This window comes from Microtus pennsylvanicus, chromosome 9 (assembly GCF_037038515.1).
Source record: "Microtus pennsylvanicus isolate mMicPen1 chromosome 9, mMicPen1.hap1, whole genome shotgun sequence".
Taxonomy (NCBI): Eukaryota; Metazoa; Chordata; class Mammalia; order Rodentia; family Cricetidae; genus Microtus; species Microtus pennsylvanicus.
In genome coordinates this window covers 67,260,930-67,288,737 of record NC_134587.1, presented here as the reverse complement: position 1 = coordinate 67,288,737, position 27,808 = coordinate 67,260,930, and the positions used below count along the sequence as shown (strand labels likewise).

The 27,808-nt window shown below is 48.3% G+C and overlaps 1 protein-coding gene across 1 annotated transcript in view; it reads right to left on the bottom strand.

Annotated features, from left to right (window-relative positions):
* The window catches only part of Zmat4 (zinc finger matrin-type 4), a 359,141-nt gene extending 334,837 nt beyond the window's left edge, over positions 1-24,304 (bottom strand). Inside the window, exon 1 of the mRNA XM_075986366.1 lies at positions 24,111-24,304. The gene's annotated coding sequence lies outside the window, so the exon portion shown is untranslated. The remainder of the gene's footprint in view (positions 1-24,110) is intronic.
* Positions 24,305-27,808: the final 3,504 nt, after the last annotated feature.

The window sequence follows — 27,808 nt, the reverse complement described above, 5'->3', positions numbered from 1 at the left end:
GGGACTGAAGAACCTCTTCCTTTGGCGCCACAGACAGGGACAGATTCACTGTTAACCAAGCCACTCACTGGAAAACGCCAACAGGAATTTTTTAACTAAGTTGTTCCAGCTTCAAGTCAAGTATGCTTTTGGCTAATCGTCTCCCAACAAAGTGGCATTCCAACTAAGGACCTCGGAAGGTCCGTATCCTATGAAAAGCCAGGCAAAACCTCCCTCTCCCTGACTCTGGTCTTCCCAGAACCCAAAAAAGATTGGGTTTTTAGCAGTGCTCACACTCTGTTGGCATACTAATTAACACCGATTAATCATCTTCATTAGGTGTTATAATGACTGTGAGAGAAAAGATTAGAAAAAAGGTTTTGCCCTCAAAATGTGCCATGCCCATATCAGGTGTTGCTGTAACTCATGAGATTAACCCACCTGCAATCAAATCGTCAACAGTGGCATTACTCCAGTGGTGAGCAGTGGCTGCAGCCCTGGATGGTGTCGAGAAAAGGCAAGTGTTCCATCTAGGGAAAGAGCTAAGCCCTGACACCTGCTCTAAACAATCAGTGATGAAGTTAGATGACAGGCTTCCTCACAGTGAGGCATTGAAACCAATTTAGCTGTTGAAAGACAATGTATCCCTCTGCCGGAATTCCTAAGTCTGAAGAAGGCAGGGAAGCTGAACCATGGGCCTGCTGCTCCAGCAGTTTCTCGCACCGATCCTTCATCGGGAAGATGTACAGGCCTGTTCTTCCCTCCTCTGGGTTGGTAAGTCCATCCTTCCCTGCTTCCAGTCCCCAGCTACAGCGGCCCGTCTCAATTCCTTTCCTTCTCCCATGTCACAATCCTAGCTCACTGTGTACAGAAGTCAGAACCCCCTTCCACTTCCACCCTCTGGCCCCCGCCTTGACTGGTCTCCTGCCTCCACCCTATGCCACCTCAACATAGTAGCAGAGAATTCTTAACAAACACAGATGCCTGAGTCACTCTTCCACCCCAAACTCCACACCAACTTCTTCTGGAAATGGCCCGGGAGACTACGACAGTCCTTGCTCATTCCTCTGGCTACTTCACCCTTACCTCTAACGACCCACACTACCCACAGCTGCTGGCTCTTTCCTGTTCCTGGAATACTTTGGGGACACTTCCACCCCAAGCCCTTTCATGCATATCATCATCTTCTTTGGGGGCAACTTAGAGACAACCTTTTCCTGCTCTGTGATAAACTTAAGGAGGTTTAAGTCAGTTCAGAGTTCCAAGGTAGGGAAATCACAGCAACAAGAGCTTGGATAAAGTTACCTTATATCCTCAGTCAAAGAGAAATTCATGAATACATGCTAGCTAGCACTCTTGTTTTCTCTCTTATTTTTAAAGTTATTTTAGTGGGTTTTTTTATTATTTTATTTGTGCATTTTGTCCACATGTATGTCCATACATGATGTGAGTGCTTGGTGACCAGAGACCAGAAGATCCACCTAGAACTGGAGTTACAGACTGTTTAGAGCCACCGTGTGGTACTGGGAATTGAACCTGGGTCCTATGGAAGAGCAGTCAGTCTGCTTTGCCACTGGACCATCTCCCCAGCCCTTGTTTTCTCTGCAATTTGCTTCTTTTGGCACCCTCCAGGGCTGCAGCCACAGCTCACCACTGGAGTAGATCTGCTATGTTGAAGATTTGATTGCAGGCATATTAATCTCATTGATACAGCTTAGAACTCCCTTCCCAGCGAAAGGTGCCACCCGCAGAGGAAGGATCTCCTTGCTCCGAATTAATGTAACCAATATAATCTACAGACATGCCGACAGACCAACCAAACATACACAAACTTGCATTGAGACTCACTCCCTAGGTGACTCTGGAGTGTACCAAGTTGGCAAAGGAAATTAATCATCAAAACTCTATTTAAAATGGCCTCTTTAGCTCTGCATCTCCAAAACCATTCTCCAGCTGTCTTTTCTGCTCTGTTACGATGATTATCATCTAACGTATTTCTGCAATTTGCTTATGTGTTATTTGTATTACTTAGTTTCCACCTACTAAAGTGTAAGTTCAACAAGACCAAATGACTTTGAATTGTTCATTGCGTATCCAGAGCCGCAGGAACGATGCCGGGGATGTAGTGGAAGGTAAGCTTACTGATCTTCCATTAGTAAGTTCTATGAACAGCTCAGAGTTCATGGCCGACCATGGCGTCTGTTAGGAGCAGGGACGGATAAGCTAAGAAGGACTGTGGGAAAGGCTGCCCAGAGAACTCAGCGTGTAGCATGCAGTAAGCCTTGGCAGTATAGGAACCTGCAGAGAGCTTAAGGGAGGGTATTCATGGGGAGGCCTATGCAAGTGCTATAAAGGACAGTAAGGCAGAACTGAGAGGCACAAGGCGGGGTGAGTGCGAGCAGGGGGTGACAGAGAAGTGGGGTGCATATGTCACCTTAAGTCACAGCCAGAAGGGCCGGGAAAAGAGTTCTGCTGCCTGTGATCACTGAAGTTGTCCTGATGAGCTAGAGGTCTTGGGGTTTGTTGAGACAGTTCTACGCTACAAACATATAAACAGAGACTGTTCTGCAAGAGACAGCATTAACCTTCACAGGCTGCCAGTCAAGAAGGCTTGGCTCTCTCCCACACTCAAGCCTGTTGAGGGGCCTTGGATTAGGTGTGGACCCAAACTCATTGCCTAGCTCTCACCCTAAACCCTAATCTTACCCAGCCAATCCTTCCTCTCCCCTCTGCCTCCAGCCCTGACCCCCAGTGACCCTTCCAGTCTCTCAGATCATTGCTTCTGCCTCCTGATTAGAACGGCATTTGACACCTGTGTGTGGTCATTGAGCACCTCAGGCTCTTTGGTGGCTTCTGCTCAGTTTGAGCATCAGGAAATTCTGTGCCAGATGCTTTTTCAGGGTCAGAGTCAAGAGGATCCAGCATAGCATCCCTTCCAGGAGCTGAGGCACCACTCCTGGGCACAGTGGAAGTCCATTAGAGGCTCTCCCGAAGAGACGATGAGCAGGAGGGTATGCAGTAAGGCCTGAGGAAAATGCTTTCAACTGTTTCTATTTTCTAACAAATGGATAAAATGTACAGAGGCGCATCCCGGCAGGAGAACGCAATCAACATTTGTCTCTGCTCATCCCCCCCTGGAAGGCTGCTGGTGGCTCTCTCAGGGAGGTAGACTTCTTCCCACACCTCCTTCTCATGCTGGCCCTCACTCTTCTCCCAGGCCAACATTTCAAATTTTTGATTTTTGGAATACATTCCTTTGCACCATTCTGGGGCAGCTAAGCTTAAACATAATTTACTGGAGACTATGTATTTTTGCAGATGTGTGATCTGGCTTCTGGAACTAGTTTTTAGTGGGTTTTTTTTTCTTCTCAGAGAACCAAGGCCATCTCTAGTAGCTCTTGGGCCTAAGTGGCCAGCAAGGCCAGGTGTGACTCCTCTTGGTAAATAAACCAGAGAAAGTGGTGTTTATTATTTTATAATACAAAGAAGCCGGCTTCCCCTTGTCCTCCTTTCTCTGACTGGAGATCCCAGTCCTAGCAGGTGGTATTTTTCAGAATGTCAGCAGGTGGGAAGAAGCCCCAAGAAGATGAAGTACGTCAGCTTATCTTCTACGGGCAGCATTTTTCCACGCCTCATTTAGGAGCTGGCCTTTGTAGCCCTGTCCCCCAATAGAACCCAAAGAAACACAAGAATATCCAGGGATAAAGCTGGATTTTTACCATCCTGGCCCTGGCTTTCAGTAGAGCCTCTCCCTAGGGTCTCAGGGTTTCTTCTGAGGAAATGCAATTGACCCTTCACATCCCAGAGTCCCTGAGCAAATCTGTCACCTATGGTCCACATAAGAGTTCTGGCTCAATTCCAATGTATCCCTGAGTCTAAACCTGCCCCTGGGCAGCTTCACCAGGTAGGAGGGCCAAGCCGCTTACAAGCTTGTTCAGGACAGAGAATGTGTTAAAGGAGCCGTTAATGTACGTGTCTGAAAAGAATAAACACAACTTGGACTATGAGCTGCAGTGACAAGGTTGTTACAATCTAGAGAAGTAGTTCCCAACCCTTTGGGGGTCGAATGATGCTCCCACAGGGGTCATATATCAGATGTCCTACATATCAGACAGTTACGTCACGTTTCTTAGCAGTAGCAAAATTACAGTTATGAAATAGCAATGAAAATAATTTTATGGGGGGCCACCTTGACATGGGGAACTGTATCAAAGGGTCACAGCCCTGGGAAGGTTGAGAACCACCACTCTAAAGTAGGCTGGGAAGTGAGCCTCAGAGTGAGTCTAGTTCGGGATGACCTGTGCGCACATCTGTGAGGTACCATTCCGACTCACATCTGTGAGGTACCATTCCGACCCCTTTAGTCCATGTGGGAAGACCCAGCTCGAAAGGGTTGGGAGACCTGAAGTGTGGAAGAGCAGAGCAGAGAAGGCCAGCTAACCAGTCAGGATGCACACACTCAGTTCTCCCCGCTCTGGACTAGGTGTGACTAGTTGCTTCCAGTTCCCACCATCTTTGCTTCCTGGAAATACGAGACTATGGGTGGGAATCCACCACCAAACCCTTTCTCCCCTAAATTGCTTTTCATCTTCACAGTATTTCATCACAGCAACAAAAATGAAATGAGGACATCAGTGTTGCTGCCAACCAAGTAAAGAAAAATAAATGAGTCGTGCCTCTCTGGTTGGGTTTCAGCTGCAGCCTCCACTGACCATGAAGAACTAGCAATCCCAGAGGGGATTTCCAAAAGGAAACCATGTGTGTGTGTGTGTGTGTGTGTGTGTGTGTGTGTGTGTGTGTGTGCACGCACGCATGCGTGTGTATTTATATGTCTGGATCTGTGTGCTTCTGTGTATGTATATGTGTGTGAATGTGTTCATGTGTGTTTGTATGTGACTATGTGGTTGTGTTTGTGTGTCTCTGTGTATGTGTATGAATGTGTCTCTGTGTATGTGCATGTGTCTATGTGTGTCTATGTGTTTCTGTGTATGTATATGTGTATATGAATGTGTTCATGTGTGTTTGTATGTGAATGTGTGGTTGTGTCTGTGTGTATGTCTGTGTGTCTCTGTGTGTGTATGTCCTTAGGCAGAGGTAAGTCAGGACAGAAGTGTCAAGTTAAGATGAGGAATATCTTAGGGTGACTTACAATCCAGCATGACTTCGCACCTCAAAAATGGCAGATGCTTGGACATGTAGAAACACCAAGAGAAGAAAGCCTACAGAGATGGGGGATCAAGCGGGTGAAAGATGTCTCTAAGGTTAAGAGCCCTTCTTTGCCGCTCTTCTGGAGGACCCAAGTTCTCTTCCCAGTATCCATGTTGCGTAGCTCACGCTTGACTAGAACTCCAGCTTCAGGGGATCTGATGCTCTCTTCTGGCTTCTGCTGGCATCTGTGCACTTATGGTGCGCATACACACACACACGCACACACGTGCACACACACGTGCACACACACACGTGCACACACACACGTGCACACACACATGCACACGCACACGTGCACACACACGTGCACACACACGTGCACACACGCACACGTGCACGCACACACATGCACACAGGCGCACACACGCGCGCACACACGCGCACACACACGCGCACACACACGTGCACACACATACACGTGCACACACACACAAAATAAAGACATCTGCCTATGAGTCTTGTGCATGTTTCTGTAAATCTCCTGTGTGTGTGTGTGTGTGTCTGTAAATCTCCTGTGTGTGTGTTTCTTTAAAGACACAAAGGGAAGGATGGCTCTCTCCATGCCCAGAAAAGGTCACCAGGTCCTCCTCTTGCAGCCTTCAGGGGGAACTTGCCCTGCCAACATGTAAAGCTCCTAGACTTTGGACTCACAGGAAGGCAAATCCCTGCTGTTGAAACAGCTGTTTTGTGGCATTCGTTGCTGATGCCATTAAAGATCTTGTCCACAATCACAGAATGCCAGGATTGCCCACAGGTGACTTTACAGAGTACCCTCGGATAGCCTGGCACAAGTGGTGGCTGACATTCTGCCCTCTTGCTAGGTGTGAACTCTGAGGGTAGGAACAAATTAAATTTAGCACTGTGCCTGGACATAGTAGATTCTTAGGGATTTTTTTCCCTTGTTACCATTAAAAGCTCTTTAGCTGCTTTTGTTCCTAATTCTAAAACAGAAAGAAACAAAAACACAGATGGGGTTGAGGACTTTCAAGATTTTTGCTTATAGTTTAGATATTTAGCTATTTAAGTGCGTATGTGAGAGGGTGCATGTGTGCATGCAAGTGTGTGTGTGTGCATGTGTGTGTGTGTGCGTGAGGATGCATGTGTGCATGCAAGTGTGTGTGTGTGTGTGTGTGTGCACGCGCGCAGGTCGGGGGTGGGGGGTGTTTTTGCCTAGCGGGTGGCGAGATAAAAATCAGCATCATGCCAGCATTATAGCTGATGTTAGAGCTATTTATAGACTTGGCCACGGTCATGTCAGAGATTTAAAGGAAGCCAAACATCTGGGTACATTCCAAAGCAGCGGAAGAGCCAGAGTCCCAGCACATTCCCGAAGAAAGCCGCATCTCTACAAAAGCGGCAGTCTCCCTTCACTGAACACAACCCCAACCCGGGGCTCTTAGGGACCTCACTCTGCAGGTATGCAAAGACAAAATCACCCGCCAGCCATTGTGCTTTCCGTCCCTGAAGGGGGATGAACAAAAGGCAGGTGAATGGAAGGACCGCTCGGCTTCTGCATGGAGAGCCTCCACTCAGCCTGTAGACAGTTGGTATCAATGGGAAAAGGTGGGTTTCCTTGAATGGGAACCAAGTTAGGGGCCCAAATGGCTCCCCAGCTCATGTTGTAAAAATGAACTTAAGTAAAATATTTAAATTTAGAACTCTTGGAACTGAGAAGGAAATATCTGGATCCCTACAATATTTTGCCGAACTGAAGTAAGTGTGCTCTACTTTCAGCAGCAAAACCCAATATATTTTTAAAGTCCCGATTTAAATATGCTTTATATATACGTATATGTGCTATGCGTGCATATGTAACAGAACTAAGTTGTTCCATTTATATATGGGGATAAACTCTGCTCCATGGCCTTGGTTTTATTCAAGGAGAAATGCCTAGCGTGCCACGCCTGCCTGAGGCTGCCGAGCCTCAGAAGCATGCTCGGTGTGGAGGGCTCTGCTGTAGAGCTTGTCCCATTGGTACACTTAACCTCGTACGGGACTCACAAATGGCAATCCTATGTTGCCTCTACGCAGGCACAGGTGTGCGAGGTGAGGCGCATCTGTGGTACCACCCTAGCTGGGGAGGACTGTTTGTCTCCTGGGAGACGCCAGCTCTAGCCCATTGTCTCTGCCTGAGTGCCTTCCTCGCATCTCCAGCCCCCATGTTCTATTAGCATTGTGTAGGCAGGGCTGCTTTTTTGTTTTACAAAAACCTCTTCTTAGCTTCCAGTGACGACCTGATGGAGGGGAAACGGTGGCCCCCAACCTAACGTGGCTTTGGTCATGACTAACATGCTAACGCCACAGGACTATCACATCGGTGGATTCTGTAACTAAACGGCTTTCTGAGCAGAGAGCAAGTGGGGAAGCAGCTGTCCACTGTACCCTGAACTCATCGCTGTCTCCACTGCTTCTCTCTCCTCATCCCAACTGTTTGTGTCTATCCCCAAAACATCATCTCTTCTGCACGGGCCAGGGAGGAATAAGAGGTATGTCCCTCCAAAGCCAGGCTTGCAAGGAATCCACGCCAGGACGGATCCACAGAAAGGGCATGAATAGAAGGCCTTATTCTTACATATTGGATCTCATTCTTCTTTCGGTCACTGTGTTATAACCAATCAATAAGGATCCACCACGGACTATTTGTAAACTACAAGACAGAAGCAAACAAAAATCTCCCACAACCTCAGGACCCAGGCAGACTTCCAGTCACACTGGTGTCTGAGTAACATCCGTGACAGCTCAGAGACCATTTCACTTATAGCCCCATGAGCGTGAGTTCGCGTCATCAGCTCCCTTCCAGGAATTTTACAAGGTGGCTGGCTGTTGTAGAGATGTGCCACCATAAACATAACAGCCTAGCTGCCTTCTTCCTGGCTGTGCTCTAGTTTCATCCTGGTACTGTGATAAAACACTCTAAAACAAGCAACTTGGAGTGGAAAGGGTTATTCAGCTTCTGCTTCCGGGTCACACATTATGGCTGTGGAGGGAATTCAAGGCAGGAACTCGAGGTCAGAAACCGAAGGAGGGAGCAGAGAGGAGCACTTCTTGTGGCTCACTCATATAATCCAGGGTCACTTGCCAGAGGATCAGAGATACACATCCACAGTGAGCGGGGTCTTCCTCTGTCACTTAACAGTGAAGACAAACTTTGTCTTCACAACTCAGGCTTGCCCACAGGCCAATCTGATCTTGGCAATTCCTCAAAGGAGGTTTCTCCTTGGATAACTCTGAGCTGTGTCATGCCCACACTTAAGGCCAGCGGGACAGGTAGCTTGAACAGTTTTCCGGGACATCATGGAGGACCTCAATGAACAATATCACACAAATATACTTTCACTGTTTTTCTAGTTATTTCCTTTGGGCAGAAACCCAGAAGTAAGTTGAAAAGTACAGAAATCCTCAAAACCCACACTCTCCAGAAAACTGCCCCTGCCGTGGCTCTGAGACACCAAGTAATGTCTTCAATGATTTTATAGCTTCCAATGTTTCACCGCGTTTCCCTCTTAATTGGCATCTTCATCATTGTTATCATTGGAGTTATGACTGGCAATAGTACATGACTTGAATTACCCTCCCTCTCCACTATCCAGTGCCACCTGTGAAGCAGCCCATCCCTCATCCTCACGCCACAGAGGAATGACTGCCAATAGAGGGACCCAACAATGTGATTCGACCCCCTTCAGAGTCAGCCTCTACCCCCCCAAGTCTGATCTACCTCACTGCAGTGCTGAGCTGACTACATTTCCCTTGGGTACTTTCAGGGGTTCCACTCAACCATGCTTTGTCTAGTTTTCCATGTATAAAAACGGCCCTCTGTATTCTGGACGCTGTGAAGTCATCTGTAAGAAGATTTCCACATCTCCAGACTCTCTCCCAAACTACAACGCAACTCCCCATCACCATTATACAGCAGTGTCCTCTGCAAACCTGGGAAGAATTCTAAACAGCCTTGGCTAACCCCTCCTGCCATGACAAGCATCCTGAAGCTTTGACAGCTTCCGTGGGAAAATATCAGTTACGGCAAAACCCGTGGAGCAGTTCTATGAGGCCCAGAAACACAAGCTACTTTGAGAACACAAGCTACTTTGAAGACACAGTTCTTGCAAGAGCACATCTCACGGGTACATTGATCCTCTCTGGAAGAAGGTAGAGTAAGAAACCGCATATTCTCTCCACATGGAGACACAAGCGAGCATATCGGGAAGCTCCGTGGCAACTAGGTGGTAAATGCATCACTAGCCTGTCACTGTCTGTCATCGCCTCCCCCATAGTTCCCTCATCCAAAGGGCAGAAGCATCTCAAGGGAGAAGAGACCCAAAAGTCACACCTATGACAGAGCCGCACACGGCCGGGCACTGACCACTCAGCTCAGGCCAGGGCGTCTCTCCTTTCTAAGTTCCACACTTGACCACCAGTGTGTGCCCTAGAGGAGGGCCGCAGCAATGTAAGGCATCCCGAGGCAAGCTCGACCCAGCACGCTGCACCTCACAACCAATCGTTTGCTTTCCGCAGCTCAGGTTGGGGAGGTGGATGGGATTTTCCCAGAAATCATTTGATTGCTATGAAAAATCTATGTTCCTGCTGCCCTAAGCATTGCAGGGCATTTGGTCACCTTTACTTCCTCTCAGCATTGCGGTCCTTGCAGCTGAAGGGCTTCCAGGTCCTCATTTTAAAGGCGCCACGCTATTTGGTAGTGCCACTCTGATCCCCTATGGTGCCCTTCTTTCAAGGGCACAACGGACCAGCAAGAGTTGGGAGGATGTGTCTGAGCTTTGAATTGGAAAAACAGGCATTCTGGCCTTCTTCAGTCACCACTCAAGGTTCTGCACGGCAAAGACATGTGGGTCCATGACCCCAGTCCACGGCCCTGCCCATCCTTAGAGTGCCTCTATAACCCTTTAGTAGATTGCCATGGGCCCTGACTACTTAAGGCTGAGTACTTCACATTGGACACTCCAGCCAGTCCCTGCAACAAAACTCTCAGTCCTAAGCCAGGCACTCGAAAGCTGATAAAACTGGGTTTGGTGGTTGCAGAGATGGCTCAAAAGCTAAACAAAAGCCCTTTTGACTTCCCAGGACACAGTATGCACACAGTGCGTATACATGCATGCAGGCCAAACAGTCGTACACATAAAAATTAAGTAAGCCTGAAGGAAATTTTTAACTGGGCTTGGGAAAAGCTGTATGGACTCTGAGTCAGGTGTGTGTGTGTGCAGCTACCAGGGGTTAAACTGAGATCTGAGCTGTGTTATTCTGAGCTTCAACTAAGAAAGACGCTCCTGGAATAAGATCTGGAGGGGGAAATGGACAAGCCTTCCGTCTGCTTTGGTCCGTTACAAGCTTCAAACCCATTGCCTCTGTCACTCGTGCAATGATGAGTCTCAAATACAGCAGGTTCCGTCCTTTGCAATCCAAGAAGAGGTCCTATGCAGAAAACCTGATTCAGGCAGAACCAGCCTCGTGTCCGTGCCCAGCTCTGTACACCGCCACCCTATCCTTGGGCAGTACTCATGGGGCAACCTACACCAGCTTGCTGACACTCTTCCCCAGGTACCCAGAGCTAACCCTCATCCCATCTCGCAGTGCCAGTCATTCTGCTGGGTACCTGTTCTTAGGTGGTTCTATTCTTCAAACCCAAGTGTCTTTCCTTTCCCCAAGCCCCGCCTACTCTCGCAAGTGGTTCCACCCCTGATTTCTGAGGAGAGCTGCACACATACTCAGACACACACATACACACACAGATGCATGCACACATAACACCATTTAACTTTGCTTTAGAGACTCAAAACAACCCTTTATGACTGTCTGCAGCTCTCTCCAAATTTAAGGGGCGGGCTTTGTTTCCAAGGCCTATCATACCCAGAACCTTCACCTCTCCCTGCAAAAGTCTTCATCATACTTTCTGCAAATCTGAGAAAATAAAGCAACCCAAAGAGTCCCCACCCAACATACTCACTTACCACACCCACCAGACAGCTTCCCTTCCCTTCTACTCAGTGTAAGAGGCCTGCCCTCCCCATTCCTACTCCACTGTAGGACGTGGCCTCAAGGCCCCCCGTGTCGCTTTCATTCCCTTACAAAAGGCTTGTTATGTTTCCTATTTTGGAAGCAGATGTGCTGACTTTGACCTCCACCCAGTCCTGAAGCTACCATTTCATCTCTTTGCACCTCTTGAGGACAACACTCTACCACAAAGTTATTTATTTTCCTTGAACCCACTCCACCCAGAGAACCCTCAACAGCTAGGTTCGCTCGTCAATCTCCACTGAGCCGCGGCTTCACTCTCAGCCTCGCTCTTGCAGAAACAATGTCTGACCCTGAGCAGCTCTCCTTTCTTAGAAAGAACCTCCACCTTGAGTTCCTGAGGCAGGGTCCTCTCTTCCCCAGCCTCCCCGCTTTCTCTACTTCCTCTCCTTCTTGTTTCCAGGATAATCCTCAATGTCTTACACCCAAGGTCAGAGAATTCTGGTCTGCAGGTCAGATGGATTTGCGGTGGAGTTCTGCTGTAGCTCAGCCCAGCTTACTCCTGCAACTGTTGTGTGCTATGGGAGTCAAGTTAAACAGTTGCAGGGAACACAATACGGCCTGCAACGCCTTAAGTATTTACTGTCTGGCACTTTAGGAAGTTTGCCAGCTACTCTTCCCGATCTATAAATACTGCCATTCTCAAAACTCCGTCTTTACCGCCTCTGTACCCAGGCTCTTCAGAGTGAGCCAATCTGGCCCCATGACCTTAAATGCCACTGATGACCCCAAAGCCCTTCTCTAGTCTAAATCTTTCCTCTGGACACACAACCCACCCTTGCAGTGGATATTCTGATTGGATGTCTCATACATCCTAAAACAAATTCCCCACTCCCGGTCCTGCCAGCACCCTCACTCTCTCTCCGTCCTCACCTCCTATCCTTCCACAGCTCAGATTCATTTCCTGCCCTGTCCCCTCCACTCTCAACTTTCATCCCGCAACCCACACCATCCTCACTTCCCATCCTCTTTCTCTGCCCCAACAAGGACCCCCCCCCCCGTCCTTGCCAGTCCCCTTCCTGGCTCTGCCATTCCCACCCTCATACCACAGGCCACCACTCCCACCGTCCTCCTCCCCATCCTCCCTCCCTGCCACCCTACCCTGCACAACCTTTATTCTTTATTTCCTGTCCTTCCACTCATCCTCACCTCCCCCCAGGCCCCCCTCCCCATTTGCTCCTTATATAGACCTTTCTGCTTTATTCCAAACCCTTAAACGCATCCTCGAATGGTCGGTTTCTCTCAAACCCAAAGTTCAAGTCATCAGCACATCCTGCCTGCTCCCTCTTCAAGATATAAATAAAACTTCACCACTGCCAATAATCTCCCACCGTTGCTAGTCAGAATCCTGCTTTCCTGGCTGCCCTCTGCCTACACACGGCCTGCTACAGTGTACTCTCAGGAGGACAGCCAATGACGCTTTGACATCGGAGGGCAGGCACATCGCTCTACTCAGGGCTCTCCAGAGTTGGAGAAGGCGGAGTCTGGCCTCTGGCCTGGCAGCTACTGCGGACACCCCAGTGTCTCCAACTCTGTAGCCTTTCCGGGCCTGGACTGCTAATCCCCCAGCATCCACATAGACCAGCTCCCCTGTTTCAGGTCTCTGAGAGTGTTGCTATAGGAAAATCTCTTCAGGACACTTCCTCCCGAAGGTGCTCCCTCCTCCCCTGGCTGGCTTTATCTTTCTCCACGCAGACACTAGTCCTCAGTTACATTGACTTGTGGTCTAGCCATCTGTCTCCCCACCTAAGCTCAGAAAGGACGGACCCGAGGGCAGTCTCACTGCTTAGAGGATTCTGTCCATTCTCCACATCTAGAACATAGAATAAGTGTATACCAAAATGTCCAAAAGGTTTGCTTCGTGTTAAGAAAGTGGGAGGCTATGGAGGAGAAGCCAACTTTTTGTAGCATGCAAAATTCCAAGAGCGGAACTGTACCCTAGAGCCCACATGCCCAAGCCAGCCATCTTCCTGGATCACTCAGGGAATGCATTGAATCAAACCAGGCTCCAGTGACACCGTGACTGTACAGGCAGAATCCTTCTGCAGCGCCTCCTGGAGATCAGGAGGGCCATGAGGAGGAGGAGCTTCTGTGAGGCAGACAGAGAAAAGCAAAACCAGCTCCTTCCCACCCAGTGTTAGTCACCTGGGGTGGCGGCAGCGAGGGAACACATGGTAGGTGTCAGTATTACACCACTAGCAAGGCTCACCCAGTAAACCTCAGTTACAGTCCAAGCCTGTTTTCCCCCCTGAAAAACAAGGTGCTCTGACCCAATGTTCACAAATGTAAAACAAAGAGCCACCTTAGACTCTGTCTTTCTCTCCCATGTGGAGCTTACCACAGCTAGAATTTCCCAACTTGTAACTTTAGAAGCAGTTACCCTTAGGACCCGCTGAGAGCACCCACTTATATTTAAACATGCCTCTGGGCATTACTTGCTTACTCTCACCTTGGCCCCCAGTTTTCAAGTTTTCTTTTTTTCTCATTGGCTGATAAATTTGAAAGCCCTACGTTCCCAACAGAAGGGGTTGGGATAGAGTGGCAACAGTCCCAAGTCTCCCTTCTGTCTTCCTGGAACCCTACAGGGCAATTCCTTTTCAACAGGAACGGAATCAAGAACACAGCAGAAGAAAATGAAAGCCTTTAAGATCCCAGGCCACTTCTGCCTCTGTGGTCTCCTCCCTTCATGCTCCTCATTGTCACATTGTCCCAGCCTAGGGAACACAGGGCTTTCTAAGAGAGCAAGTCCTGTCACAACAGGGTGTCTTAACATCACCGTGGTGCAGCCCACAACCTTGGCAGTCAGAGGTGTTCCTTGCTCGCTCCTGACTTCAGACATACAGTCCTTAGAGGATGCCCCTCCCACCGTCCAATTAGTCACATCCCTCAAAGCTCAATATTCAGAATGCTTTGTCTTCCTGGGTCTTCTGAGACCATTGTTTCCCTCACTGATAACTGTGTATCTCAGCGCCTATACTCGGCCTTATATTGTTGGACTCAGCTAAAGGCTGGCACCCATGCGATGGAGCCCACAAGGGTTACGCAAGATGCTAATTCACACCCCTCCTTTACCAAGGACATGCAGGTCCATGGGAAACCCTTGCTGCTGATAATCCAGTTGCAATTTGCAGGAAGAATTCAGCTGCCCTCACAATTTCATATCAATTCCCTATTGATTTCTTCCCCTGAAAAATGGGGGAGGGGATATACCCCGCCCACATCTGAAGCTTCCAAGTACAAAATACCACATAAATTTGGGCTCTTATTAAAATAAATAGAGCAGCAAATTATGTACACACAGCTCCTCAACCAGCCCCGCTTGCTGCAAGCCTGCCCGCTTTTTTTCCCAATTAAGCCTGCAAAAGTCCCAAGGTTATGCCCATGAGAGCCACCACCGGCCCTGCTGTGAGAAGGGAGTCCAGAGCCTTCATGTGTCCCAACACACATCATGGAGCCAGCCAGCTGTGTCCTCCACCCCAAGCAAGCTGACTTGGCTCTCCAGAGTTTATGCAACAGAGGAAATCACAGTGGGAAGTGCACACAGTCTGGAAAACAAGAACAAATGAGACTCTAGGGCAGGCTGCAGCCGGTGGGGTCGCCTCCGGCTCAGCACCCACAGTCCCCGCACAGCAGTGTGCAGCCCCTGTCAGCACGCTCCACACTGTCCTGTGGAGCATACAGAGCTCAGCAAAACAGCTATTCTGCAAAGACCATGGCATCTAGCACCAGGGAGCCTTGGGTTTGTGCCTACCAATGTCACTCAGGAGGTTTACTACCCTGATTCAGTCACAAGTCTCCCTGAGCCTCAACTTCTCCACTTGGGATGCATGGAAACAAGCGACTGGAAATGCTAAGACAGGTCTAATCACTGTGACAGATGGCCTGGGCTGTGGCGAGCAGGTGGGCCAGAGGTCACAATGTCTGGCCACCGGAAATACCTGTTGCCTGTGCAGGGGAACAGAGGATGAGCTCTTCACAGAGATGCGCCTGCTGGATTTCAGGACTGGATTCAATTATCACCTTCCTAAACACACTGAGGACAGGTGCTGGTCTGATGGAGCAAGCACTGAGCCTACAAGGCTGTTACACGTACAGTCACTGCTTGAACGTCTAGGGTTGGTAGAAGGAATTTAAAAGAGCATCATTTCTCTGTGGAAGAGGAGGCAGAAAGAGTGCCGGAGCTAGAGTGGATGCGGACACCAAGGAAACAAGGCTTCTAGATACAGCAGGACCACTTCACATATGAATTGACCAAGGCAGCATGCACAGGGCTGCACAGGTCTAAGCCAGATGGGGTCCCAGTGCTGAGAGGAGACGTGGACACACGTCCCCAGCTCTAAACCTGAAGCTATCTCCAATAGGTAACCACTTGCAAATGAAAAATTAGTTTTCTCCAATGGAGTCTCACTCGGGATACAAACCACTCCCAAGGGCAGGCCCCATGCCCAGCAGTAGATGGCCAACATGAAATGAAATCAATGATATTTTTAGAGGTTCTTTCTCTCATAATACTTTGTATTATATATTACAAGAAACTTATATGTGATAGTTTCTGATTTTGAGCTTTCATGGAGATTCTGATGTGTGCATGTGTGTGTCTGTGCAGCTGCAGGTGATCCTTGTGCTTTCCTCTGGCTTCGTCTCCCATTTGTTTTGTCCCATTCTGGTTTGTTTGTTTGTCTTTACTTCTTGGATACCTGACTGTTTCCTAATGAGAGAGAGGAGGGGAAGGTGTGAATGGGTGAGAGGGGTGAATCTGGGAGGAGGGGAGACCATGATGAGACTATATTGTACGAAAAAAAATCTATTTTCAATATAAGGAAAGGCCATTGTTTCCGATTTGTAGGATAACATTCTTCCTGAAAGAAATTTGAAAAACTCAAAAAGTGAAAAACAACAAAACACAATTTAGCTGTATCCATTTCCGTGCTGAGGCGTTCCACTCTGCGTTAACTACAATTCCACCCTATTTACTTTTCAATCTTTACTTAATAGACGTATTATTAGCATTTTCGGCATCCTTATATATTATTCCGTGTAGTTTTAATAGCTTCTTTGATTTCCATTTTATAGATGACCCATATTAGATTTAATTAATCCCCCACACAATGTGTTGTCGGCACGAATACTGCTGAAAGGGAAATTCCTGATTGGAGTGACTTCCCACATCTCTGCTTATTCCTTTAGGGTTAATTCCTCGGCGAAGACCTGCTTGCTGGCATAAAGGGCACTTCCGGAGACCTGTCTCATCTTTTCAAATTATCTCCCCACCAGTGAGGTGTATGAATGTCCATTGTTCTCTACAACACTGGGCGGGACACTGACATTTTTCATCTTTGCTAATGTATTAGGTAGCCAAAAATATCTTGGTTTTAATTTTGCATATTAATGACAAGGCTGGTGCATACTCTGGCCACTTATTTCTGTTCTATATGTTTTTGAAGTATCTATGCAGAAGTCTCTGGCCACTTTTCTATAGACGGAACAGTTTCTAATATTCTGCAGAAAAATAATTCGCAGCCTCCTCTGATGATGCCGCACCTGGGCTCTGACCGTCCTCTCCATTAAAGCATGAACTCTAGCACCTCACGTGTAGCCTTTCCCTGTAGCTTGAAATAACTTCCTGCTTTGAATTTTCGTTTGAGTTGTATTTTTGTTGGGGGAGGGGGGGTTGCCTGTGTATATGTCTGTGCAGTTCCCACGGGGGCCAGTAGAGGGCATTGGATCCCCTAGAACTGGAGTTACAGATAGTGAGCCACCACGTGGGTGCCGGGATTTAAACCCCAGTCCTCTTTCTGGAAGAGCAGCCAATGCTCTTAGCTGCTGAGCCGTCTCTCTGGACCCTTATCCCATTTCCTCTTATCCTATTTCAGTAGCAGTGGCTGGCCTCGTCTCTCTTCTTTATTCCACATCAGCTGGTCCTCGTGGGGATGCGCCTTTCCTTTTCCCGATGGCGCGTGATTCGGAGGGGCAGCAGCAGGGTTGTTGTGGGGAACATGTCATGGCAAACAAGTGGAAAACAGTGGTAACTTTGTGGAGTTGGTGCTCTCCTTCTTTGTGTGGGTTCTAGGGATCGAACGCAATTTCTCCAGCCGTACAAGGTCTCCTGCCGGCCTCAGGCAGTCCACGGTCCGTGCATAGGGGTGAGCTGCTTTCCCAAGGAGCTCCGTTCCATGCAGGCAAAATGCCCTTCTCTAATAACTCTCATCCTCCCTGGAATTCAGTTGAAAGGCAGTGAAGACGCCTGCAGAAGTCACCTTGGCCCTGGGAGTTTTCCAGACCTGAACTGGAAGTGTCTTCAGTGAGCCATCTTACTGACCTCCCTGTTGCCGCCATCTTTCCGTGGGCACCCGTCATTTTTCACCTGTCCCGGGCTGGCTCTTCCCTTCTTAAGCCCCGCCCCAAACCTCAGCTTCTCTACTTGGCAGCTACCCAGGCCATTATTCCTAGGTCCAAACGAGACTGTCGTTTCTTGCCTGAAACCCTTCTACCCCCTCACCGGGCCAACTGGACCCTTCCTACCTGGCAAGCACCCACAACCCTATTTCCTATACTCCCCCCCAAAAAACACACCTTATATGTTCAGATACAACAGCACCCAGGTATTTCAGGCATGTTGTGCTGTTATCCCTTGCTTTTGAGATGTGCACACACGGCTCACCTCTGTCCATCCTCCTCTCAGAGAGCTGATAGCAAATTACCTTTGACCTAGTCTCAATCGTTCATTCCTTCCAGAGACCTGCCCCAGACCAATAAGCCATGCTGAACCTCACACCCAAGACAAAGATTGTTCTGCTTAACACACCTATTTCAAGTACAGTCCACAGCATCAAAACGGAGGAGGGAACTGGGAGTGCCGGTGAAGGTCACTCTGAAGGACAAAGATGCGATGAACCACTCTGGGGGCTTGCAGATATATCTAATGGATTTCTCAAAGTTCTCCCTCAGGTGTGGTTACTCCACTCTCCCTCTGCAGATAGACTCCAATTCCTCCAATTCCTTCCTCTGGGTCTTCCAGAGCTCCCTTGTGGTCCAGCTTGCACCCCAGGGAACCTGTCTGACCAGCACAGTACGATGCCTGCAAGGCCTTTCTTCCTTAGGCTCCTTTATATCTCTATCTTTACATCTCTACAGCCATTCCTTGGGCAGACAGCCTGCCCTGCAGCCAGAATCTAAAGACTTCTTACGTGATGCTCAGCTCTCGCACACTCAGAGATCAGGAAGTGAAGATTTCCCCCAGCTGCTACCTAATCTTGTCGGAAGGATGAGGCTCTTCCCCTCACCCGGCAGATAGCCAGACTTTGGGCCCCAAGAACATTCCTGTGGGCCAGCCCTCTGCCTTCTATTAATGTTCCACACATGTTCTGTTTGTTTTGAAGGTAACGGTGAAATATTTTATTCGTGGTATGACCCCTTTCATGGGACTTCTCTGTTCCATTATTTCCGTGAAAAAGTTGAATGGATAGCTACAATCTCTAACCACCGTAAGATTCAAGATTAGTATCTCTCATGATTTCCCTGTCTCTCTTCTCTATCTAGTCCCTTCTTTTTGTTCTGGGTTGTGACAGAACACTGCAGAGTCCCCAGGGATGGCAGAGCAGCCTCCTCCCAAGCCATGACCGGAGACGGAACAGTAGACTGTGTAAATTACAGAAAGTGTGGTCAGGTGCGTGTGGGCAATGGACGCTGGAGACAGCACAGGGCCAGCAGGGGGTATCAGTGAACTATCAATGAACAGTGTTCAGCTGCAGGTGTCAATCTCTGCCGTCCAGGTAAAGAGATGGGAGGAGTCAAATGAATCAGTCTGTTCCATTTGGGAATAAAAAGGAAATGAACTACAAAGAAAATAACCCCAATTCTGAAGAAGAGGAGGAATGCTTAACTCTGGTCTCAGTTCTGTCACGGATTCCCTAGATGATGCCACCAAATGCTTTTACCTCTGTGAGATCATTTGCCAGGTCTGTAAGACATGATTCCAGCAGACAGAGGGTCCCTAGGCAGTGGGCAGAATGTCCCCCGTCCAGGTGGCAACCAGCTCAGGGCAGAGGGAAGGGGTTCTACCCAAGGGGCCTCACAGGCTCACAGGTCCCCTGCATTCCTCACGCACCCCAAACACTTCAACTTTCAGCCCCGTAGCAGAGGGTGCAGTTTGGGAGAAATCATCGTAGGGCTTCTCCGGGAGAGAGATGGAGCCCGAGACTCAAGGAACCCTGTCCTTCCCCGGCTCACGGTCCTCCAGCTCCAACTCCGGCTCACACCTTCTGCTTATCCTTCTCTTAAAGATTATCTTGGAGGCTCACAACCTTCCCTTTTTAAAAAATTCTTGCTGATGGAAAATGCTTCCTCATACCTAATCTAAGTCCATCTGCTGCAATTTCTGTCTATTTTCTCTCGTTCAATCCTTACTGGAGATGGAGAACAGCTGGTCGCCATCCTCCATATAACATCCCCTCCTAAACCAGAATCAGTTATGACATCACCCCTCAGCCTGGTTTTTTTTTTTTTCCTTCTTCTGACATACCATCCACTGTGCCTTCTGACCTATCTTCGTAGATTCTAGCTCAGAAAGTATGGCCAGTCACCAAGCAGCATGGGAGGATGCAGAGCGGGGGGGGGGGCCTCCACAGCAGGAGGTGGACTCCCTGGCAAAATCAAAAGAGAAGGTCACTGTGGAAAGGGACCCAGAAGAACACAGTCCAATCTCTTTACACAGGAAAAAACTAAAAGCCAAAGGAGCCAATGAGTGCAATGCCAAGATCACACCCCAGGGCTCAAGTGCCAGACCCAATATTCCTTTTTTTGTTTGTTTGTTTGTTTGTTTTTGATAGTGGTGGTGTGGGGGGGGCGGGAGTAGGAGCTCCTTACATGGCCTAAGCTTGTCTTAAACCCCAGATCTTCCTGCCTCCACCTTCCAAGTGCTGGAATTATAGTCACGTGCCATTCACTATCCGCAGCTAAAACCCCAACTATGACCACAACTCCCTGCGTAGCCACAGCAGTGTCTCAGCTGACAAGAAAAAGGCCACAGTCTCTCAGTTTGCATCTTCCCAGTTCTGTCTCTCCTGTCCTGCCAGCAGATGCTGAACTTCTTCTACAAACATCTTTTGGGGGTTTTGCTGTTTTTGCTAATACGTAGCTACTCGATGTGAATGTATTCCGGAGGTAGCGTGGTGTGGTCTACAAAGACAGAAGAAAGATTCCAACGCCCCTGTAAGTTACACTGTTAACTTAGTGTAAGGAAGTAAATTTGATCTTTTCTAATTGCTGGTAGTTTACAGAGAAAAGAGCACAAAGAAACAGAGAGAACGGCAGACAAACTACACTGTCCACTAATGTTCCCAAGGTCAGGCCCCAGCTGGCCCGTCTGGAAGCTGTGGAAGGGGGATGGATGGACAGAAAAGCTGCAGGAGTCCTATGCCTGGTAGAAATCACCTTTGCCCCGAGGCATCTGCCATGTCCACCTCACAGAACCAGCAGCCCACCACCCACAGACGCTATAGAGGTCTGAGTTAGAACTGAACTTGCTGAAAGATTACCTCATCGATTCCACCCGGCACTCCCGGATGGCTAACTCAGCATTCCCGGCGTCTCTGGTCACTCTTTCTGAAAGGTGGTGAACAGGGTGTCTATGAGGAAATCTAGTCTAGGGTGTCCTGAGACGGTGGGAAGAGCCAGAACAGAGGAAGGAAAAAGACTGACACCTACCTATCAAATCAGTAAGGTACCTGCATCAGGTGAACTAAGTCCCCAGCTGGGATGAAGGATGAGGTGTGGATACGCAGAAAGGTGCGCCAGATGAACTAGTTACTCATGATTCTAGCTTTGAACACTGGAGGACACTCGAGCAGGGAGAACACTGATCTTGGATTTCCAAACAGCCTTTTGCCATTTCGAACAAACAGTGGCACGCTGCGGCTTAATCTTGTCGACTTTCAAGGATGTTCCCAACTGCCTCAAACCTGCAGACACACCCTCCCTGAGGAGAGCTGGGAAATTCAGACATCCGCCAAGAGAAAGAAGACATCATGACAGCTTTTACCAAAACGCCTAACCCAATAAACGTGCTGATTTGATTTCCCAAAAACCACAAAATTAAATTTTAAAAGAGAAAACAAAAGGACACCCCTCTGATAGAAATTTTAATGTTTTCAATCCTGTTTCTGGGCATGATTTTCTTTAGCAGCAAAATCGGCACGAGATGATGAGATCGAAGCAGGCTGGTAAAGAGATTACTTATTGACATGGAGACGGATGACAAGGAGGATGGTGGGCACTGAGGTCCAGAGGGGTACGAAGTTTCTTATCTGCCAGGGCGATCAATCACACTGGCCTTGGAACAGCAGAAGGATGGAGCCCTTCCACGACACAGTAGCTCAGGACAGAAGCCCTGGCTGGCCAACTGGGCAAAAAGAAAAACCCTTCATCGATGCCCGGTACCCCACCCAGCTTCCTAGCTGAAGCTTTCATGCTCAATTTGATAAAATGACAACCAACAAATTTAATCTCCTGAGCATCCATCAGCCCCTTAACACGCGAGCAAGCACCCAGCCTCACAGGAGTTAATCAGCCACAAGCCACGATTACGTTCTCCACCGCAGAGGTTCAGGGTCCTGGGGTTTGTGACCACACTGCCCACGGTAAAGCTACAATGAGGGCGGTTTGAGTTTTGTCAATTACTCTACAGCTCCTATACTCATTTTTTTTTAAGCTTAAGTTGTTATTTTAATGATCTCTGTTCCAAATGAGGAAATACAAGGAAGAAGAATGAGGAGGAGGAGAGGGAGAGAAAGCCAGTGCTCCTGCATGTCCCACTTGTACTTCCCAAAGCTCCCTGGGCTCCCTCCCCCACCCAGCCTTTCCCTCTGTGGATGAGTCACCACAAGGAGCTGTTTTAAAACGCCTTCCTTTAATGTTCCCTATCATGATAGACATCAACAGATCGCAGATTGGCATAAATTGAAGGGAGACCCTAAGTTCTGCACCTGGTTTCTGGCCCTGGATACCTCTCAAACTCAAAAGCTTTCTTCAATTTATACCTATGTTTATTACAAAAACAGAACAAAACAAAACAGGGTGTCTGCATTCAGGTCGCTTTCTCGGTGCTGAGTACTGTCCCCATGACCCCTTTGGGGTCATATACCTTACGTCACAGAGGGGGGGAAAGTGCTTTAGAACTGCCCCCAACCACCTAGGAAAGTTCAGCTCCATTCAGGGACCTTGGATAGCAGGAGTCATGCTATGCGGAGCCTGGGATTTGTTTTGCTACTTCCAGCCAACACGTGCACAAAAGAGGTCAGCCATCCTGACCAGCTGCAACCACACAAGGCTAGACGGCTATTTCTTCAGCCACTGGGACTAGAACTTCCAGAATAACAATTCCCACCCAAAACGGTTGCCAAAAGGGAGAGAAGGAGAACCTGTTGTGTGTGGTAGTGAAGAACGGAAGGACTGAAAGTGGAAATGATGTATGGAGCAGAAGAATCAAGGCTGTCACAGCTCTGAGGCGGCGAGAAAGGTGTCGCAGGGACGTGGCAGTGTTGCGAACCCCTCCCAGGTCCCCCCTGCCGTTCTCTACCCTGGCTTCAAGTCTGGGACAGAAATCAAAGGGAAGGAATTCACCTGGACCCACATCCCCCGAATCCCAGGGACTTGTCATATCACCTGGGGACTAGAAGCATCAGAGGATGTCGCAGGTATGACACACCACTGGGTGCCTCATAGCGATGGGCACCAGGAAATAGCTGTGTGGGAAAGCAGGGAGTCCCAGGCCGAGTACATCACCTTCACCAGCACTGGGGACACCACCTCCTCCTCAAGGTCCACTTACCTAGCAATTCCCTGGGGCAAAGGTGGACTAAAAGGCACTTTGATCAAGTATCAAAAGTGGGTCTCAGTGAAAGTGAGGCCCTTGTAGCCCCCACAGTGTGGGACAGTCAAGAACTGGTGAGCATTTTACTTGAAGAGCAGTTACCAGAAGCAGTGTGAGCAGGGACTCCAGCACCATCTTCCTGCCACAAGTCACCTGCGCATCTAGATAAAACTAGCCCCCAGCAGCTTCCCTCTCTCTGCAGCCTGGCTTCCCGAGCTGTGGGACCTCAGAATTCCTTTCTCTGATTGGAATGTAAAGCGCCCTAAGATAAAATTCAGCCCCGTCCCCACTGTTTTTTGGGGTATGTATACCAAATCAAGAAAGTCTTCCAGAGTGTTCAAGAGCTAACCAATGAAGTCATTTCTTTGTCGATGGCAAGGGTTTATTTCTCACCAAGTTGGGTGATACGCAGATGGATATTCATGGGGTCAAACGGGACAGGCTCCTACACCCTGTGAAATTTCTCTTTGCACCCAATGAAGACTGATGGAGAAAGAGTGGGCAAAAGTAGCCCAGGAGAAGATGGGAAAAGTTTGACGAACGTCTGGAGTTGAAGGGTCACAGTGCTTTGGGCAAGGCAGGTCAAGGTACAGCGGGCAGGGCAGACCCGATGGTAGAAAATGCAATCAAACCAAGCTTGCTTCTGGAACTAGTTCATGGATATGGTCACAGCACAGCAGCATTCTAGCCCAGGAAGCCACCGATCTGGGGTCCAGCCTTGGTCACCCAGCAAACGTGAGTCTACACCCTAACCCCGCAGGTCATCTAGCCCCAAAATCAGACCCATTTGATGGTCCTGGGCTCTGCTAATTAATAGTAAACAAACCCAGCTCTTGACGGCGCAGAAGTTTTTCCAAATTGTGGGCTTGTTTTCCTCCCAACAAAAAAAACAGCGGGTCTCCACCTTTGTCACCTTTCCTCCCCTTAAACTTTTCTCTTCTGTCTGCAATCCCTCCACCTGTGCTAACTGCAAGCTTGTACGAAAACACAGCGGAAGCAGCCCCCTCTCCCGGGACACAGATAAAGGTACCTTCTCCGAGAAGCTGAGGGGCTCGCTCTCGTCCGGAGGCTCGCTGCCCGGCCGAGCGCAGGAGGACGCAGCCGGGTTGGAGCACGCTGAGGATGCTGCGTTCCTGCCTCTGCGACCAGACCTTTCAGCAGCTCGGACCAACTGTGCTAGCGATGCACTTAGCAATTATCGGCTGGCGCCGACGCCCCGCCTCCTGCTCTTGTGATTGGCTCTCCAGTCCCGGGCAGGACTGCATTGGTCTCGGGCGACCTCACTCACTGCTTCGGCTCCTACTATTATCTAAGCCATCAAAGGAAATAATTCCATGTTTCATTGACAACCTGTAAGGTTCTCCTCCCGCCAGGTGGCAGGGGCGGGGGGACGGGGAGTCCAGAAAAGGGAGGGGAGGAGAGCCAAAAAAGATGGGGGTGGTCGAGAAAGGAAGAGAAGGGGTAGGAGGGGAGAGAGAGACAGAGAGAGAGAGAGAGAGAGAGAGAGAGAGAGAGAGAGAGAGAGAGAGAGAGAGAGAGAGAGAGAGAGAGAAAGACTGAGATTCTTACCCCAGCATTTTAACTTCCACAGAACAAAGCCCATTGCAACAATTATCTGGCTTATTTCCTTATGTCTCCCCTTGCTGGTAAATATTCCTGAGGCTTGTGGGAATCACAAGGGGACTTGCTTCTGTTGTAGTAAACGCTCCAGAAAGCAGAACAAGATTGACGACTGAAGAAACAGAATGATGCTTTTACACCTTGGAGGTCATCTGAAGGTCGTTTCTGATTGTTCAGGGCATCGTGGTATATGCTTTACCTAGTAGTTCACGTGCCTAGTTTTTCTCCTAATGGTCCATTAACTGCCCCAACGCCAGGTCACCATTTCCCTTTTCCCTTTTACTCTATCTGGAGTCTGGAGAGAGTTGTTCTTAAAGTCCACAAAAGTCTGGGATTTTCTTTCATCACGGGAGACCCAAATGAGCAGGCAATCTGGACCTAAGTACCTGCCAGGAGCCTGTTTGCTTGTTTGTTTGTTTGTTTTTCATTATTCTACCCTGCCTTCCTTCAATTAATTGTACAGTCTCAAAAATCATAAGTCAAAGCAAGCAAAGGGGAGAAAAAAGAGCGGAGCCTCAACCTCCATCTGGTGAGTAATTCAGTTCCTCACTCAAACCCACATAAAGAAGGGTCTGACTTTGGTCCAGTTTCATGTTTGTTCGCCATGTAAAAAGGACGTAATTTAGAATCTGCTAAGAGAAATGATTAAGAAGGATCTTTGAAAGATAAAGTGCCCAGCAAATCTACTTCCAAGGCAGAGAGCGACTCACTTGCAGAGCGTGTACTTGCCTGCCCTGTGAAGGCTCTGGGTTAACCTCCTGGGTGCTGTGATTTCATTAACTCAAAGGGAAGGGGGGGGGAATCAAGTTCCAGGTTCATTAGAGCCAGTCCTTTAGGCTTCTCTATTGGAATTCCACCTCTTTGGAAAGACAAACCCAGCCCCACCCCGTCCCCACCTGTCCTGGGCTCTGAACAGCTGCCATCCTGTGTCCCTCCACTTGGTGGGGTAACACACATACATGCCTGGCTCCCTGAATGCATTCTGTACACTGGGAGGATAGAGATGCTATTGAGATGGGCAAGAATAGGAGATAATTTATTACACTCCCCTCCTGTAATGACCCATTTAACAGTGAAGTTTCTTCCCCTGCACACTCCTTGCACGCATGCTCCTCTCTAAACAATGCACCGAACAGCCTCAGAACCCCCTGACCCCTCCGACTGCATTAGACTACATGTATTTTTACATAACAATAGGATGAGTTCTCGGACTCCTGAAAAGATCAAATATGGATAGTTTCTATTCAAGTGTATTCCCAACATATATAGAAGGGCTGATCCAGCCTGAACTAGTTTAGGCAGATGTGAAGTAAGGCAAAACTGTGTCCTCCTTTTGGGAGAATCCCCCATTTACCATCATTATGTCTCTGCATATGCATTAGCCAGGCCATGGAGGCATAGGCCTTTAATCCCAGTGCTCAGAAGGCACGGGCAAGCGCATTTCTGATTTTGAGGCCATCCTGGCAGTCGGGTCTATAGAACAAGTTCCAGGACAGCCAGGGCTACACAGAGAAAACCCTGCCTCAAAAACCCTAAAAAATAAAATAAAAATAAATGCATCCTGGGAAGGGACATGCACAACAGATAAAGTGATTGTACAACCTCTAAGTAGAGAGCCACTTGAAGTATGTCCCTTAGTCACCAAACTTTCTTTTCCTTCAACCTTATAGAAAGAGACCTCCAGCTGCAGCTTAAAGCTCTTGAGAACTTTCACTCATATGGTCTATTGCCAATCTCTGCAATGCATCCATCTTTAATCTGTATCATTGCTTATCTCTAGGTTAAAATTATCTTGCTTCTTTTGCAAATCTGCATGGAGTTTCACATTCAATTCTTTAGGTAAGAGGCTAAGAAACTGGACACATCCAGCCCAGACCTTGGCCTCCAGTAACATCATTTTATGTATCCGTATAACGCATATTCGGCACACACTTCAGCACCTAGGTGTTCAGTTCTGAACCTCACAGAGCCATCCTTCTGCTGTTCTAGCTCACCCTTGGGAGGCTGAGGCAGGGGAGCCAACTCCAGAGGCCTAGAGCTGAAAGTCAGAATGAAGGCTGTGGACTTTCACAGCTTCTGAGATGTCAGGCCCCCAGTCCCTTTAACTCTCCACTCGGTGCCGTCACTGGCAACAGAGACAGAAATTACAGTTCGACGTTGTCACATACAAAAGCTCGAGGAGGCTCCTTCTCTTCGAAGGACCTCGACCCACCTAAAACCAGACCCTTGGCTGCAACTCAGAAGAGAATGTCAGAACTAGCCACCATAAAACAGAGCTGTGGTTCATTAAAAGGTGTGTCTGTATAGACTTCAGCCAGAGGGTGAAGAAAAGAAGGTGTTTAGGAAGAAAGGAAGGTGCATCTGGAAAAAAAAAGTTGGGTGGGGGAATTCCCTAAGATTTTGGTTTGTTTTAAAACTTTTATCTCCAAAGAGTTGCTAAGGAACTTGTTTTGTTTGCTTTGCTGCTGTGATAAACAATAATGTCAAAAACAACTTGGGGAAGAATTTCAAGAAGTTCAATATTCTTGGGGAAGAATATTTCAAATTGCAGGGGTTAGTCCACAACTGATCAAGACATCAAGACAGAGTAGGAAGTGAAGCTGAGACCATGGAGGCATGCTGCTTACTGGGTCGCTCTCTGACTCTTGATCGGCCTGCTTCTTATACAGTGTAAGACTACCATCCCAGAGATGGTACGGCACACAGTGGCCTGGGCCCTCCGATGTCGATTAGCAAGAAAAATGTCCATAGACTTTCCAAAAGACCACTGACTAGGCAATTCCCTCGTCTGACAGCTAAGGCTAAGTAGGGCATTCTACACATTGTCAACTTGATACAAACGTCACTTTAAGCCATAACCTTTCATTTCTTTTTTCCCCTGAGTCAGCTTTAAACATTCTAAGGTCTTTAAAATATTATCACTTTAAAACTTCAAAGTCTCTATGCTGCAGGTTCCTATAAGAGCAAAACAAAAACCAAAAGACAAGTTACATACTTTATTATTCCTAGAGGGAAGAATCAGGACACAATTACAATCATATCAAAGAAAACCCCAAATTAAACAGTTATTAGAAGCTCACTATCCAACATGGATAGCCAAGATCTTCT